The sequence below is a fragment of the Leptodactylus fuscus genome, chromosome 2 (assembly GCF_031893055.1).
Source record: "Leptodactylus fuscus isolate aLepFus1 chromosome 2, aLepFus1.hap2, whole genome shotgun sequence".
Taxonomy (NCBI): domain Eukaryota; kingdom Metazoa; phylum Chordata; class Amphibia; order Anura; family Leptodactylidae; genus Leptodactylus; species Leptodactylus fuscus.
The window spans coordinates 271,751,551-271,768,568 of NC_134266.1; the positions used below are offsets into that span (position 1 = coordinate 271,751,551).

A 17,018-nucleotide genomic window follows, 5' to 3' on the forward strand; every position below is an offset into this window, starting at 1 on the left:
GAGTCTGGGAAAGCTGAGTGTAAAAACGTATACGGCCAACATTAGCGTTCACGACTGAGACTTCTTTAGAACAGAATTGTTTCTCAATTCAGCTGCAAAACAGGAGCTGGGAATTTATTTTGAGATTATTAGGCAGCCTTGGCTTTCAGAAGTCTGGGAAAGCTGGGTGATTGCTAATATCATCCACCTTTTCTAACATCCTGAGAGGCCAATTCGTTTTATTTGGCAGTGACAGAGTAAAACACATAATAGAAGGACAGACTCATCCCCTAAAAATGGAAAACTGAAAAAAGGACAGACTCATCCCCTAAAAATGGAAAACTGAAAATAAAAACTGGGCTCGTCCGGGATTTGAACCCGGGACCTCTCGCACCCTAAGCGAGAATCATACCCCTAGACCAACGAGCCGCCTGCTGGAGTATTAGGCAATCCAGGAACATGGATCTCGTCACGTGCTCACGTCCTACCGTCCCTGCTGTGCTGATTGGTCCTGCTGTCCACGTGACCTCATCCTAACTCGTAGGAGCGGGAGATGTGTAGTCAGTGCGGCGCGTACTGTCTGAGGAGAGGTAGTGAGTGCTGTATACAGGGAGGGGTGGTCAGTGCTGTATACAGGGAGGGGTAGTCAGTGCTGTATACAGGGAGGGGTAGAGTGCTGTATATAAGGACATAGGAGCCGGAAAGCAATCTGCCTAATGCAAAACGGAAGATAGATAATGATTGGCAGCTAAAAAATGGCGGGAACGCGTGCCGTAAAAGGGGCGGGGCTTAGCCTTCAGTATATAAACGCTGCTCTGTCATGATTTTCTGTCAGACATTCTGTCCACCTGCTTCAAGGATTTGCTCACAGGACAGTGTGACGGTCGTGATTGTAACTGGCTGTCATGTGGCTGCGTTTCGATGGGGCTATTCACACTACAGGTTTTTTTTTTTTACTGTTTAACGGCCTGTTAAAAAATAGGACGTGTCTTATTTTGGCCTGTAGTCAAAAAACTGGAATAGAGCGCCCCTCAGAGGCAAATGGTCTGTGGAAAAGTCAGTTATTTAAGGCCGATTTGCGTGACTGTTGTCTGAAGAGAAATGCCCGTTACGTGAGTGTATTATGTGACATTTCGATTTTATTTTCCTGGTGCAGCGTAGACCGTATGGGATAAATAAGTTTTCTATATTTGGGGGTTATTTTTTTTTATCCAAGATTACTTAGAGAGGACCTTTCATGTGCTGAGGTAAATGTGGTTTACCCTAAATCCCTTAGGGCTTTTTCACCCTGGGCAAAGTGGTCAGGATTTTGATGCGGAGACGGCGTCAAAATCTTGCCGTCTCCCATTGAAATAAACGGGAGCCGGTCAGGTGTTTTTTCCGGTAGCCGGAACAATCCGAGATGCTCATTTTTTTAGGCCGCCTCACCTCGCGGCCTGAAGACACTCCCAACTAGGCCCATTCATTGGGCCTAATCCGGAGCGGAGTTCGCAACTTGATGCTGGTGCAGTGCACAGGCATTCAGTCGCGGCTACCCGTATTTTGGACCGGAACCTGAGGCGGAGGTCCAAAAAAACCCCGTGTCAACTTACCCTAATGTCTCTTTTTGTCGGTACTTCAACCCTACAATTTGTAAAGGGCTACGGGATATGTTGGCGCTGTAGAGGTAAAATGTATTATTCATCCCACTTTTGGAGCAAAAATATTTGAACCCTTTCCCGACATCCGTCGTAATAGTACGGCGCATGCCGGGTGTGTAACTATGGTGTAGACAACCGGCGCTAATGTCTCCGATCGTCCCCGGACTGATCGGAAACATTAATTCCTTCGGCGCCGTGGTCAAAGGCGCTGGAGGCGTCATTTTCCCAGTGGCGCATGGGCGATCCTGGTGATTGCTGGAGCATGCTCCAGGGCCGACATCACATTTCCATGACAGCCAGGAGCCTTGTAAAGGCTCGCAGCCAGTCTGCTTTCACTTTCTTTAGAGCAGCCTGCAAAAGAAATAATGATTTTTTGCAATGCATTTCAATCAGACCCCTAGGGGGGTCTAACAAATGCAAAAAAAAATTAAATAAAAAAAAGTAAAAAAAATATGATTTTTTAAAAAAAAGTATTAAAAATTCAAATCCCTCCCTTTCCCTAGAACACATATAAAAGTAGTTAAATACTGTGAAACACATACATGTTAGGTATCCCTGTGTCCGAAATCGCCCGCTCGACAAATCTATAAAAATATTTTTCCTGTACGGTAAACGCCGTCGCCGGAAAAATAGTCAAAAGCACCAAACCGCTGTTTTTTCACTGTTTTGATTCTGATAAAAATTTGAATAAAAAGTGATCAAAGCAATAACATTTCCCGAATATGGTAGAACTAAAAAGTACACCCGGCCCCGCAAAAAATGACGCCCTATGCATCCCCGTACATGGACGTATAAAAAAGTTACGGCTGTCAGAATATGGTGACTTTTAGAAAAAAAAAAAAGCAGTTTTGGATTTTTTTAAAGGGGTTAAAATGTAAATAAAACCATATAAATTTGGTATCCCCAGAACCGTACCGAAACACAGAATACCGGGGACATGTCATTTTGGCTGCACAGTGAACGCCGTAAAACCAAAGTCCGTAAGAAAGTCGCAGAAATGCATTTATTCTTCAAATTCACCCCATTCTGAATTTTTTTCCAGTTTCCCAGTACATTATACAGAATAATTAATGGCGGCATCATGAAGAAAAATTTGTCCCGCAAAGATTAAGACCTCATATGGCTCTGGGAGCGGAGAAATAAAAAAGTTATGGGGTTTAGAAGGAGGGGAGTCAAAAACGAAAATCAAAAAATGCCATTGGCGGGAAGGGGTTAAAAAATTATTGCAATAAATTTGATCCAAAACTAGCCTCGAAAAAAAAATTATTGTTTACCAGTTTTGGAAATTTTTTTTTGTTAGAAAACTTTTCAGATTCATTTTTCTTGCTTTGGGAAAAAAAAAAAAAAGAGAAAAGATGTGAACGGAGCCCTATAGCGAGCCATCTCCTGCCAGTAAAGAAGACACACGGATTAAATATGAACAATCTCTGGAAGGAAACGTGCAGCTTCCCATCTAATGTCTTGTGCAGATGTCGCAGCCGCTCACTGGCATGTTTTTGGTTTGAGGAATATTTTCCTGGATCGGACTGTGGCTGCTGTGTCATGGTGAAGTATGCGGAGTATCTCATAGACTCCCCAGACGATTCGCTGCGAGATATACAAGCGCAACCATGGTGACCGTAATCTCTGTTTTGTGACAACAGCCTTCACCATTAATCCATGGTTTCGAAGATCACCGAAGCAAAGGAAGACTCTACTCTCCATCAAAATTTTTACGCCAATTTGGAACCCCTCTTCTTATCTTGTACTGATCCTGATGTGCGTGATGTTTTTTTTGTCTGATCTCTGATGTTTTCTCTGTTGTTTCCTTTATTCTGTGCAACGTCGTGCATAAAATGACCGCACACCTTGAACAAGAGAACTCTCCAGCGCCGCCTCCATCTTCTTCTGCAACGGCCTCTCCCTGTATCTTCTTCCGTCCTGGGTTTCAATTTTATAGGCCTTAGGTAGAGCCGACTGCGCATGCTCAGGCCACAAGAAAATGTCTGCTTACACAGTAAGCTGGTGTAATTGGCCAGGCATGCGTAGTCGGCTCTGCCCGAGGCCTAGAATATTCAAATCCAGCAGGGAAGAAGACAAAGGGAGAGGGCGTTTCAGAAGAAGATGGAGGTGGCGCTGGATATTTCTCTCACAGCATTGGGGACGCCCCCAGTGCTGTTTGAGTGCTGGGGACCACCCCCAGTGCTGCGAGAGAACTCATTTGCATACCGACAAAAACCGGTATTTCTACCGAATGGTGGCGCGGAGAAGACATCTAAAGGTAGGAGAAGAATAGCCTTTCTTAAGGCTATTCCTACGTGTTAGGGAGAAAAAAAGGGTATCCAATGATAGGATCCCTTTAATGACACAGGATAGTTTGCACGTTAATGCTCAGTGACAGTTTTCATATTTCCTTCTCCGCCTTCCAAATTTTGGAACTTTATTTTTTCGTCACATAGCTATGTGAGGGCTTATTGTTTGCATGACAAGTTGTACTTTCATTTGCCACTATTTTGGGGGTACATATAATATTTTGATTACCTTTAATGTTTTCGGGGAGGTCCATGTGGAAAAAAAACACAGTTCTGTCTTAAATTTTTTGCATTTTTTTTACAGTGCTCACTCTGCATTAATAAAGACATGGCAGCTTTGTCATTCCGATTACAACGATACCAGATTTATATTGGTTTTATATTTTACTGCATTTACTAATACAACATTACGTTTCGAAAATCAAGGATTTTCCTGGGCTCACCGAATTCTGACACCTATAACTTTTTTACTGCTTTGTTGATGGAGATCTGTCATGGCTCTTTGTTTGCGGGGCAAGCTGTAGCTTTTATTGGTACCAATGGTTGGTATGTATGACATCATCGTTTTTATTGCTATTTTTTGATGACCAAAATACATTGATTTTTTGCGCATGGTAGTATATATTTTTATAGCGTTCACTGTACGGGATAAATAACACTATTTTTGGATAGTTCTGGCTTATACGCACATGGGGACACATAAAATGTTTTTGTTTTTACATTTTTTTTTTTTTTTTTTATTAAAAGGTGTTTTTTTTAACTTATAATTTTGTATACTTTAGTTTTAACCTTTTAAACTATTTTTTCCCATCCAATAAACTTGAGCCTGGGATCTCTGATCCTTAGTGCAATCTACTGGAATACATTGTATTGCAGTACATCACAAATAGGCTCCCTATGTGCAATAGGGATAGATAGCTGAGCAACCCTCAGACTCCGTAATCTCATCATGGGGTATTTGAGGGGTGGCAGGGAGGATGATCTTGTCCTAAAACCACTCAGATACCATGATCACTATTGATCATGGCATCTGAGGGGTGAAGAAGATGGATTCGGCGTACATTCCGACTTTGGTAGCTAGTCCTGTGTCTTAGCTGTGTAGGAAGTCAAGCCACGGGTACAGCTCCTATGCCCATGGCATGAACGCGTCATACTTTTAAGGTGGCCACAGATTAGGCCATCAGTATTTGTGTTAGGACGGGCCGGGGCCTCCGCCGTGTTGCGCGGAGGCACTCGACCCGATCCCTGTCCAGCGCCGAGATCACTGCTGGCGCTGGGGTGGTCCGGAGGCCTCCGCTTGAGTGTGCGGAGGTTCCGGCTTCTCCCTAGTGCCGGGACTGGCACTTCCGGGGTCAGGAGGTCAGCTATATAGGCCTCATTCTGTCTTAGGCCCGCCGCTGGTTATTCATTTACCCCACAGTATCCACTCATTGTGACAAGCCTCTCCTGCTTCCCTCCTGTTCTTGGATTCCCTGGATTGTTTGTCCTGGCTTGCTTTACAGACCTCTCCTCCGTGATCCTGATTCGGTACCATCCTGACCTCCTGTGTATGATCATTGGCTTCCTCCTGACCTCCCTTTTGGATCCTGTTTTGGCCACTCAGATTTCCTCTACTGTTTGACCCGGCTTCCCTGACCACGCTTCCGCCTCTGCCTTCTATTACCACGTGACCTCCAGTTATCGACTCAGCCTGCTTGACCATAGATTTGTTCCTCGGGTATCTTCGTGTTTTCCCTGGATTACCCTCCTGTTCATCTACTCCTTCCCGCTCTCTTGGACTTCACTCTAAAGATAGTGTCTTGGTCCTCCTACTTGGGGTTCGTTGGGTGTGTGTCGCTCTCTGGGCAGTTGCGGATCCAGGCTTCAGACTTTTACCAAGTCTAACTCCACCATCAGGATCTCTGGTGAAGAACTCCGGGTCCTAGTTCTGCTCCGGTTTGGAGAGCGTAGCACACACATTGTTTTTGCTTCAGCGCTCGGGGATTCTAGGTTTGTTTGCTTGGGATTCGACCACTGGACTCCGCAACAACAAGTTGTTATGGCTGTCTCTGAGCCCTGGAAACTATTGCTTTGGATGAGGCCAGAAGCAGCTCTGTTCCTATTCAAGTGATAGGCGCCGAGCTGCAGCTCTATCCACTCTATAGTGGTGTATACTGGTCCATAGTTGTGTGCCTAATATTTGAATAGAAGCTGTGCTGCATGAGCTACCCATCCACTAGCTGATGGGTGCAGGATCCGGGCGTCAGATGCTAAGAGACTATCCTGTCTACCTTTCTCTGTCACCACTTCACAGTCCAGTACACACAACAACAGTCCCCTTGTCGTCTCTAGTGGCACTTCTCTTAATACTCAGGCTACAGCTTCCGTCGCCTCCGTCACGGCTATACTTCTTCCTCCCATGTTTTGGAAGAGAGTAGCAGACACATTTTTCAGTCCTTTTACAAGCTGCTGCCTAAACCTTTGACATAAAGGCTAAATCCTGCCAAAACAAATGGATCAAGAAAAGTGGAAGAGTTGGGAGGGCCTCTTACACATCAGTCACCCTACATTGAAGAATTCAGCAGGTTCAGCTCAGATGATAGGGCATGTGGAATTTCGGTGGCTCGGGGTTAGCACTGTTGCTTTACAGAGCTGGAATACTCGGATCGAATCTGACCAAAGACAACATCTGCAAGGAGTTTTTACTTGGGTTTCCTCCTCCAACACTCTAAAGACATACTGATTGGGAATGTAGATTGTGAGCTGTATATGGGACAGTGATTGACAATCTGTTGTGGAATATGATGGCACTATACAAGTAAGAGAAATAAATAACATGTTTGAGACTGTTGTTGCATTGGTGACATACACAGTCCAGTCTTATTAATGTGACCACCGCCTACTTTTGACATCAGCATTAAATAACCAAACGCAGAAGGCACGTGTCATCTGCCGTCTGGGTGTACTCATCATTGTGGAAGGCACAATGGATCAGCACAGGCCACAGGAAAATGGCCGCTAACAATACTGTGCAAGCGGCCATTTTTCCGTGGCCTGTGTGCCTGCGTAGTCTGCTCTGCTCAAGGGCCGACGCCTAGAAGTTACGAGCCTGCACCGGAAGAAGACATTGAAGATGACGCTGCAGACAAAGAAGGTGGCGGCGCTGGAGACAATTCTCTGGCAGCGGTGGGGACGCCCCCAGTGCTGCGAAAGAACTCATTTGCATACTGGCAAAAATTGGGTTTTCTACAGAACGGCAGCGCGGAGAAGACATCTAAAGGTAGGAGACGAATAGCCTTTCTTAAGGCTATTCCTATGTGTTAGGGACAAAAAAATCTGAATGATAGGATCCCTTTAATGTGACTGGACTGTGTATACTACTGTATGCTTATATACTAGATACTCCCAACAAATACCTCTAACAGAAGACTAAAGCTGGCTGAATGGAGGGAGACACTTCCAACATCTCAATCCTTCTCTCTTCCCATATCTGTCATCGAAGGAAAGTCGAGAGACCTGCATACTTTGGCCAAGATTAATCCATAGTGTGTGGCGAATGTACCAGGAACAATGGCCTTGGTATGGATGAGGTGCAACAAGCTAAACCAATGGTCTGACTTGATTTTAAATGAGTTTGGAAAAAACAAAAAAAACAAACCCTAAACTCTATATTCAGCTTTTCCTGGAATAAGGGGGGGTTAATATTTTACATTTTCAAGAAGGAAGCCATCATTCTATTCCTCACCTGTAATTACCCCCCTCAGGCCACTGGATGTCACATCTGGCACTTGTTTAGCACCGGGCCCTATGTACCCGGATATCAATATTCCTGAATAATCCTAATAGTGCTGAGGGTGAGCGGCTTCTAGCGATGATTTATTTACCGCAATCCATGTGAGTCATTTATCAACGTGTCCTGAGTGTAGATCACATGCGGTGACAGGCGGCGGTGCCCGCTACACAAATAAAGAACGCTGATTTGTAGCAAATCCGTAGGCCCACATGTGAGGGTCTGATGAATGAATAAATAAACTCAAAGTATTCGGAGCAGAAAGTTACCACGGGACTTGGAATTTTTGCTAATATCATCAAGTTCTATCCAAATTGGAATCTTTTTCATTTTAAAGTTTATACAATCCCAGTTAACATAAGCCCCTTTAGACATTGACAAATTTTGAAAAATTCTAGGAAGCCATTTCTAGTGGACCCATATCAGCACTATAGAATGCTAGGAGGCTATATACCTTCAGTAATCGGGACTAATATACAGTCCAGTCACATTAAGGTGACCACCTGTCAAAATCCCGAATAACCCCCTTTGGCAGAGCGGACCGCTGTGAGACATGCAGGAAGAGAGGGGATATTGTGATGATGATCACTGGGATGTTGAGCCATGCCGACTCCAGTGCCATGGCCAGCTGTGCTGGGTTACGCGGTTGAGCATCCATGGTGCGAACAACCTGATCGAGGTGGTCCCACAGATTCTCGATTGGTTCATGTCTGGGGAATTTGCTGGCCAAGGGAGTACGGTGAACTCATCCTGGTGCTCCTCGAACCACGCACATACACTGCAAGCTTTATGACACGTTGCATTGTCCTGCTGGTAGATGCCATCATCCTGAGGAAAAGCAATTTGCATGTAGGGGTGAACATGGTCCGCAAGGATAGATGCATACTTGTGTTGAGCCTTCCACAATGATGAGTGCACCCAGATGGCTGATGACACGCGCCTTCTGCCATTGGTTATTTAACGTTGATGTCAAAAGTAGGCGGTGGTCACATTAATATGACTGGACTGTGTATGTAAGGACTAGTTAGGGTCCGTGCACACTGAGTTTTTTGGTGAGGATTTTGATGCTGAATCCACCTCAAAATCAGAACTCTATTGGGAGGCTTTTTTTGGAGTTGGATTTTGAGGCGGATTTGGCGTTAAAATCCTTGCCAAAAAATTGCGTGTGCACTGACTGTTACAGGGGAAATCAGCAATCAAAAAAAACTAATGAAATGCACCCAAGTTACTCTCTTATGAGGCACAATGTGTGAAAAAGAAGGCAACAAACTAAAGAAAACAAATGCCCTTACCACGCTCATATCACAGATTCTAATTTTAACTAAACTATGATACTGACATTAAAATGATCGTAATAGTGAATTATGTGACTCCACTTTCGGTGCCTCGGAAGTGGAGTCACATTTACAGTGGGACAAGGAGGCCGACCTGTCTTGTGTATGCATAATTTACAGTGAGAGACAAGGAGGCAGTACTATATCTGCCTATGTCATGTACATTGAAAGAGGATGGCAAAATTATCTGCATTTACAATGGGACTAGGATGGCAGTACTATCTGTATCCAAATAATTAAAAGGAGTCTGCATTTTCTGTGTCTATATTATTTACCGTGACTGTTCACTGGGCTACATAATTTACTTTGTTTTTAATTCAACAAGTTTTATTGATTTTCCAAATGTTTATGGGGGTATAGAAAAAAGAAAAGGGTAGGGGTACATCAAGTCAATAAACAATGAGAGCTAGAGATAGCTACGACTTAATTTACTTTGAGACAGAGGAAGGCAATACTATCTGTGCCTACATAATTTACACAGTCAGTTTTTTCTAACCTACAGTGAGAGACAATGAAGCAGTACCATCAACCTACATCATGTAGTTTGTAAAAGAGATGAAGACAGCACTATCTGCACCTACATCATTTACAATGAGACAGGAAGGCAATACTATCTGTGTCTAAATAATTCATGCGGTCACTATTTTCTGTGAGAGACAAGGAGTCAGTACTCTATGTAACTCCATCATTTTCTTTGAGAGGAAGATAGTTCTATCTGTGTCTACCTAACCTATACACATGTATTTTCTGTTTCAATGTTTACAATAAGAGACAAGAAGGCAGTACTATATGTATCTACATCATGTACTTTATGAGACAACACTATTGTGGGAAGGCAGTACTATCTGTGTTTAGATAATTATAAGGATGTTTTTTTCAGGGCCTATATTATTTACAATGAGAGACAAGGAGGCAGGACTCTCAGAACCTATATCATTTACTTTGAGAGAGGAAGGTAGTACTATCTGTGTCTATATAACTTACAAATGCATTTTCTGTTTCAATATTATTTACATTGACAGACTGTGTCTAGATAATTATAATGATTTGGTATTTTCAGTGCCTATATTCTTTTACGGTGAGAGACAAGAAGGCAATCCAATCTTTACCTAAATTTACTTTAAGACAAAGTACTATCTATGCCTATATAATATGTATGATATAATATACTATATGTGTCTACTTTACTTTGAGACGAATGCAGTACTATCTGTGCCTATATAACATATACTATATGATATACTATGTGTCTACTTTACTTTGAGACAAAGGAATGAAGTACTATCTGTGTCTATATAATATGTATTATATGATATACTATATGTGTCTACTTTACTTTGAAACAAAGGAATGCAATACTATCTGTGCCTATATAATATTTACTATATGATATACTATATGTGACTACTTTACTTTGAGACAAAGGAATGCAGTACTATCTGTGCCTATATAATATTTACTATGTGATATACTATATGTGTCTACTTTACTTTGAGTCAAAGGAATGCAGTACTATCTGTGCCTATATAATATTTACTATATGATATACTATATGTGACTACTTTACTTTGAGACAAAGGAATGCAGTACTATCTGTGCCTATATAATATATACTATATGATATACTATAAGTGTCTACTTTACTTTGAGACAAAGGAATGCAGTACTATCTGTGCCTATATAATTGATACAGATTCGGTATTTTCTGTTTCTATATTTACATTGAGGGACAAGGAGACAGTACTATCTGTAACTATATCAAATATAGGGGAATAACAGCAGAATTTTCAGTACCTTACTTCATTTATAGTGAGAGATGAGGCAGCACTATCTGTGCTTACTTGCTTTATAGGATGGCGGCACTGCTGTCCTTGATGGTCACCTTGTTGCCACGTGACCAGTTTCTTTGTATCCGGCACCATCGTAATGGTAAAAGTGACATTGATCAGGTCCATATGGAAGATGTGGAGTGTAATATAGAGTACAACTGTTGGCGGAGTGTCTCTTTAAGTGCTCTAGACACTGTAATTTGTATCTCTTTGAAGCAGCAATTGACTTTAATGTCCCTTTTTTCCTGTATGAGGGCTGGATACTTATCTTGAGGCTGGGAATGTGGAGATCTGCAGCATCTGGGCCACCCACCACTGTACTGTATATATCAGGGCCCGTGCATTTATTGTTACTTTATGATTAATGAAGCTTTTTATTCCTACAAAGATACTTGAATTGTATTCACTGACACAAAAAATTTCATAATGTTATTGGTTATTATAGGAAATCTTTTGATTGTGCTGGTGAAAATATTTAGACATTTGCAGAGTGCGACTTTTACCATTTTTGATACATCTCCCCCTTTCATTATTGTGAATGGCTCCATTCCAGCAAACATGAAGGAGATTGCCAACTTGTAAAAAGGATTGGGAGAAGGGGGGGATGCTTCAGCCTCGGAGGATGGGGAAAATGAGAAAGGAATTGAATCTAGTAAGAGGTTATATAGCGGGAACTGTGTCAGGAGTATTTACATTTTCTGTTACATGAGTTTGGGAACTGTTGAAAAGTGAAGGCTGTAAATGGTGTTATCTGTGATATCGTAACCTGATGTACCGAGTGGCCGTCTAATATCATAGATTTATAAGAACATTTCCATCTAAAATATATTTATACAAGGGGACGGCCAATATGAATGTATAATACTGCAAAATACCTATTAAATCCTTGTCCTTAATGCATATTTTATGGTTCCAAAAAGTTTACTTTTTTATATTATGAACACGAATATAACTGTTATAATACTGTCCACCATGTACAAATATATAAATAACTGTAACATTGCTTGCTATGTACAAGAATTTAACTACTATAATACTGCTCCTATGTACAAGAATATAACTACTATAATACTACTCCTATGTACAAGAATATAACTACTATAATACTGCTCCTATGTACAGGAATATAACTACTATAATACTACTCCTATGTACAAGAATATAACTACTATAATACTGCTCCTATGTACAAGAATATAACTGCTGTAATACTGCTCCCTATGTACAAGAATATAACTACTATAATACTACTCCTATGTACAGGAATATAACTACTATAATACTGCTCCTATGTACAACAATATAACTACTATAATACTGCTCCTATGCACAAGAATATAACTACTATAATACTACCCCTATGTACAAGAATATAACTACTATAATACTGCCCCCTATGTACAAGAATATAACTACTATAATACTACTCCTATGTACAAGAATATAACTACTATAACACTACTCCTATGTACAAGAATACTGTTATGTCAGTCCAGGTAGCTGCAACGGGGCTAAGGAATAGCAGTAGGGAATCTCGCCCTGCACTACTCCCACTAGCTATCCCGGTCCCAGCCTCACGGGTGTGGGTCGGCTGTACTCAGGCTAAGCCTGACCCCGACAGCTCCTCTCTCACTGATACCGTAGGCCTAGAGGGAAGTGGGAGAAGGAATGCCCTATAAGATCTCTAGGGACTGGAGACTAAAGGGGGTCACCCCTAACGAACAAGTGAAGCTGCTACTGACAGGGACTGACAAGGGTGTGCGCTGACTAACAACACAAGCAGCACACAGGAAAAATGTGGGAAAGGATTCCCCCAAACCAATATGGGAAGGAACCTTACACTAGGAAACAAACACAGGGAAACTGAGTAGAAATCAAAGGATAAGGCAATTCACTCACACAGTCAATTATACACAGAGGGAGGATTGGTGAACACAGAAGGGAAAACACACAAACCAACTCGTTCACCCAAACCTCCCAAAAACCAACCACGGAACTTCCTCTATCCCAGATAACCACCTACTCCTCCTGCTAAGGCCTAGCTCTGTAAAAGCGACACTCAGCACAGAACCATGGGAGGCATGGGTTTAAATACAGAGTAGAGACCACTCCTCCCAGGTGCAAATGGGAGGACAGACTAATCAACCAGGAAATAAAGCTGCCTACCAGCAGTGCGCGCGTGCAAGTCAGAAGGTGTGCACCAATACCCACGACAGGACAACCCCGCAGGATGCCACCCCAGACACTGCGCAGCCAAAAACTCCCCAGGTAAGAAAAATAGAAAGTAATGAACCTAAATACTCCTAACAAATACAACTACTATAATACTGCTCCTATGTGCAAGAATATAACTACTATAATACTGCTCCTATGTACAAGAATATAACTACTATAATACTGCTCCTATGTACAAGAATATAACTACTATAATACTACTCCTATGTACAAGAATATAACTACTATAATACTACCTCCTATGTACAAGAATACAACTACTATAATACTGCTCCTATGTACAAGAATATAACTACTATAATACTACTCCTATGTACAAGAATATAACTACTATAATACTACCTCCTATGTACAAGAATACAACTACTATAATACTGCTCCTATGTACAAGAATATAACTACTATAATACTGCTCCTATGTGCAAGAATATAACTACTATAATACTACCTCCTATTTACAAGAATATAACTACTATAATACTGCCCTCTATGTACAAGAATATAACTACTATAATACTGCCCCCATGTACAAGGATATAACTACTATAATACTGCCCCCCTATATACAAGAACAGAATGAATATAACATGTCCTCTAATGCACTGAGGTAGCAGCAGGAGCTTGTACTGCTGTAGACTTATAAGGTGCTGGGGGTGCTGTTCATCCTGATCACATGACATCCCATATCACATCTATATTTCTGCATGGTGTGAACAGTCTGGATTTATGGTTCCACCATGTGTTTAGAGTCCTGTTATGATTAGAACATTCCAGGCTTTGATTTTCCTTTCCTATCCATATCTCATCCCATTGTCGTTCCATACGCTGTAACCCCCTCGGCCGCCATAACAGGATTAATGTTATCAGTTATTTGAAAGATGCCAACATTTTTCTTTGACAATTCGGAGTACAAAGACAGTGGCAAGTCTGATGTCAAGGCCATGGCATGTACTCAAAGCAACGGTTCATGCAAGTGGGAAAATTCCCTTTAAGGGTATCGGACTGGAAAAAATGTAGAAAAATTCCGGCATTCGTCTGGCCCCTCCTTTCACGATAGTTGCGGCTATAACAATGTCGCCTTCTGTTAAGAAAATTGCAAAGTTAACCCTTCGCGCCACAGCTGTTCATTGTTCTTTTTGAATACTTCCTCCTTACCAAAATCCATAACTTTTTTTTTTTTTGTATGGGGGCCTATGTTTTGTGGGACAGATTGCACTTTGTTACGTTACCTCGTAATATTTTGTACGATGAAGTCAATGGGAGACTTTTTTTTTTCCACGTGGATTCTGACGCAGATTCAGCCTCAAAATCAGCGTCAAAATACTCAGTGTGAATGGACCCTTAGTCTCTATGACCCCATACACAAGCTCGTGTGTGCATGGTAGCCTTACAAATTTACAACCTCAGAAGTCGCAGTGTGGCAGTAGATAGCAGGATTGATATTGCCCTAAGGAACACACACAATGCCTTATTGTTGTTTTTAGCGCCCCTAACTTTTGTTAGCCCCTTTCCACCCGAGCTTACTGATATGGGCTCCCCCGAGTGATGTGAAACCCTTTTCCTTTTGGGAGACTTGGTGGACCTGTTGGCTCACCATATTCTCCATTTTGCCACTCTGCAGTCACAGTATGACCTACCATTGACACCAGCTTTCCCGTCTGGTCATGTGATCAGCAGAATAACCTATTACCTATACAATTGTTCCATTTTCTTACAGGTTTTCTGAGTGTTTGTTATATTTTGATACCTTTGCAAAAATTCGAACTTTTGAAAACTGTAAAAAAAAAAAAATTCTTCCCAGTCCCTGCACCTGCTATTGGACGGGCAGCGCATGTTCTCTACAAACACTGCTATGCAATGGATGCATCTGATGCAAAGAATGCGTCTGATACACTGCACCTAGTACTCAAATAGGAGAAGTGCTACAGGTGCTTCCGTCCACCAGCACCTTCCAACTCCCACTGACCTATGCGTGGTTTGTGGCGGACCTTTTAGAGACCGAGTGCCCAAACTGCAACCCAAAACCCAATAAATTATCACAAAGTGTCAACACGGCAATTTAACCTTAATAATGTTCAGATCCACAATTGCACACAATTAAAGACCTGAAAAATAAGGTCCTACGAATGGGGCTTTATAGAGCTTTCTGCTCCACTGTGACCCTCACACAGTCCAATCTTCTTCACAGTGTCTCCACACAGTACAATTTGCTACACAGTGGTCCCCACACAGTATAATCCGCTCCACAGTGGGGCCACATGGTGGCTCAGTGGTTAGCACTGCAGCCTTGCAGCGCTGGAGTCCTGATGTTCAAATCCTGCCAAAGGCAAAAAAACTATCTGCAAGGAGTTTGTATGTTCTCCCCGTGTTTGCATGGATTTCCATCCCATATTCCAAAGACATACTGATAGGGAAAAATGTACATTGTGAGCTCTATGTGGGATTTACAATTAAAGAAAAAAAAAAAAAAGCTCCACAGTGGCCCCTACACAGTACAGTCAGCTCCACAGTGGCCCCCACACAGTACAATCAGCTCCACAGTGGTCCCCACACAGTACAATCAGCTCCACAGTGGTCCCCACACAGTACAATCAGCTCCACAGTGGTCCCCACACAGTATAATCTGCTGCACAGTAGTCCCCACACAGTATAATCTGCTGCACAGTAGTCCCCACACAGTATAATCTGCTGCACAGTGGTCCCCACACAGTATAATCTGCTGCACAGTGGTCCCCACACAGTATAATCTGCTGCACAGTGGCCCCCACACAGTACAATCAGCTCCACAGTGGCCCCCACACAGTATAACCTGCTGCACAGTAGTCCCCACACAGTATAATCTGCTGCACAGTGGTTCCCACACATTATAATCTGCATCACAATGGTCCCCACACAGTACAATTTTCTCCACGGTGGCCCCCACAGAGTATAATCTGTTCCACGGATGGGTGCCCAAAGAGAGGGCTCTGAGTGCCACCTCTGGCAGCGGTGCCATAGGTTCACCATTACGGGAATAGGTCATCATTATGAAAACTCGATTTGGGTTGGAAAACCCTGTTAAAGAACAAAAGGCTCCATTACAGTAAAGATAAGCGGTAGACTGGAACAAGGACGATGTCACTAGACCAGCCACTACTACCAGATAGCAGAGGTGGTCTGCAACCTAGGCAATAAACTGCAAGCACTGAGATATAACCAGCTGTATCTGACAAACAGAGGATTATAGGTAAAGTTATGTATTGGGTAAAACACTATAGTTAGATTAAAGGAGACCTTTCACCACCTCCACCAACAACCAGTTTTTTTGCTTCCTACAGTAGGATCAGTTTCACCAATTTTGTAGCAACTGGAATTTTTTCTCTAACCTCAAGCATTCCCAAACAATAATTTCTGTTAGTTTCAACACACCTATATTCTCGACTGTCAGGTGGGCGGTTCTTGTCTATTTACTACAACCCAGGACCGCCCACCAGACAGTCGAGAGCCTAGTTCTGCTGAAACTAACAACACTGATTGCTCAGGAATAATGGAGACTAGAGGAAAAATTCCAACTGAACCAGAATCGGAGAGGAACCTATTGAAGGATGCGATGAGATGGGTGTTGGCGGAGGGGGTGTAACGTCCCCTTTAACCCCTTCCCACCACAGCCTTCTGCCCGATTTTTAATTGTTTGTAATTTTTTTTGTTTATATTTTTTTTTAATTTAATTTTTTTTTAGTCCCGCTAGGGGTTTTAAGGGTTAAGCTACAAGTTTACGATCCTCGAGATGGGAATAACCTTTTAGGAAGAGCCACATCATCTTTCTATAGAGGCCATGAATGTAAAGCCACATGGCGGCTTTGGCCCTTGTTCTCCTCTCGTTGGCCTCCTTCCTTATCGATCTGTCCAGCTGTTACATTATAGTCCCATTAGTAAGTCAGCAAATAAAATATTATTGTATG

At 42.3% G+C, this 17,018-nt stretch overlaps 1 non-coding gene across 1 annotated transcript; it reads right to left on the bottom strand.

Moving 5' to 3' along the window:
• Positions 1-336: 336 nt before the first annotated feature.
• TRNAP-AGG (transfer RNA proline (anticodon AGG)) lies at positions 337-408 on the bottom strand. Its single transcript has one exon. It is a non-coding gene; the product is annotated as a tRNA-Pro (tRNA).
• Positions 409-17,018: the final 16,610 nt, after the last annotated feature.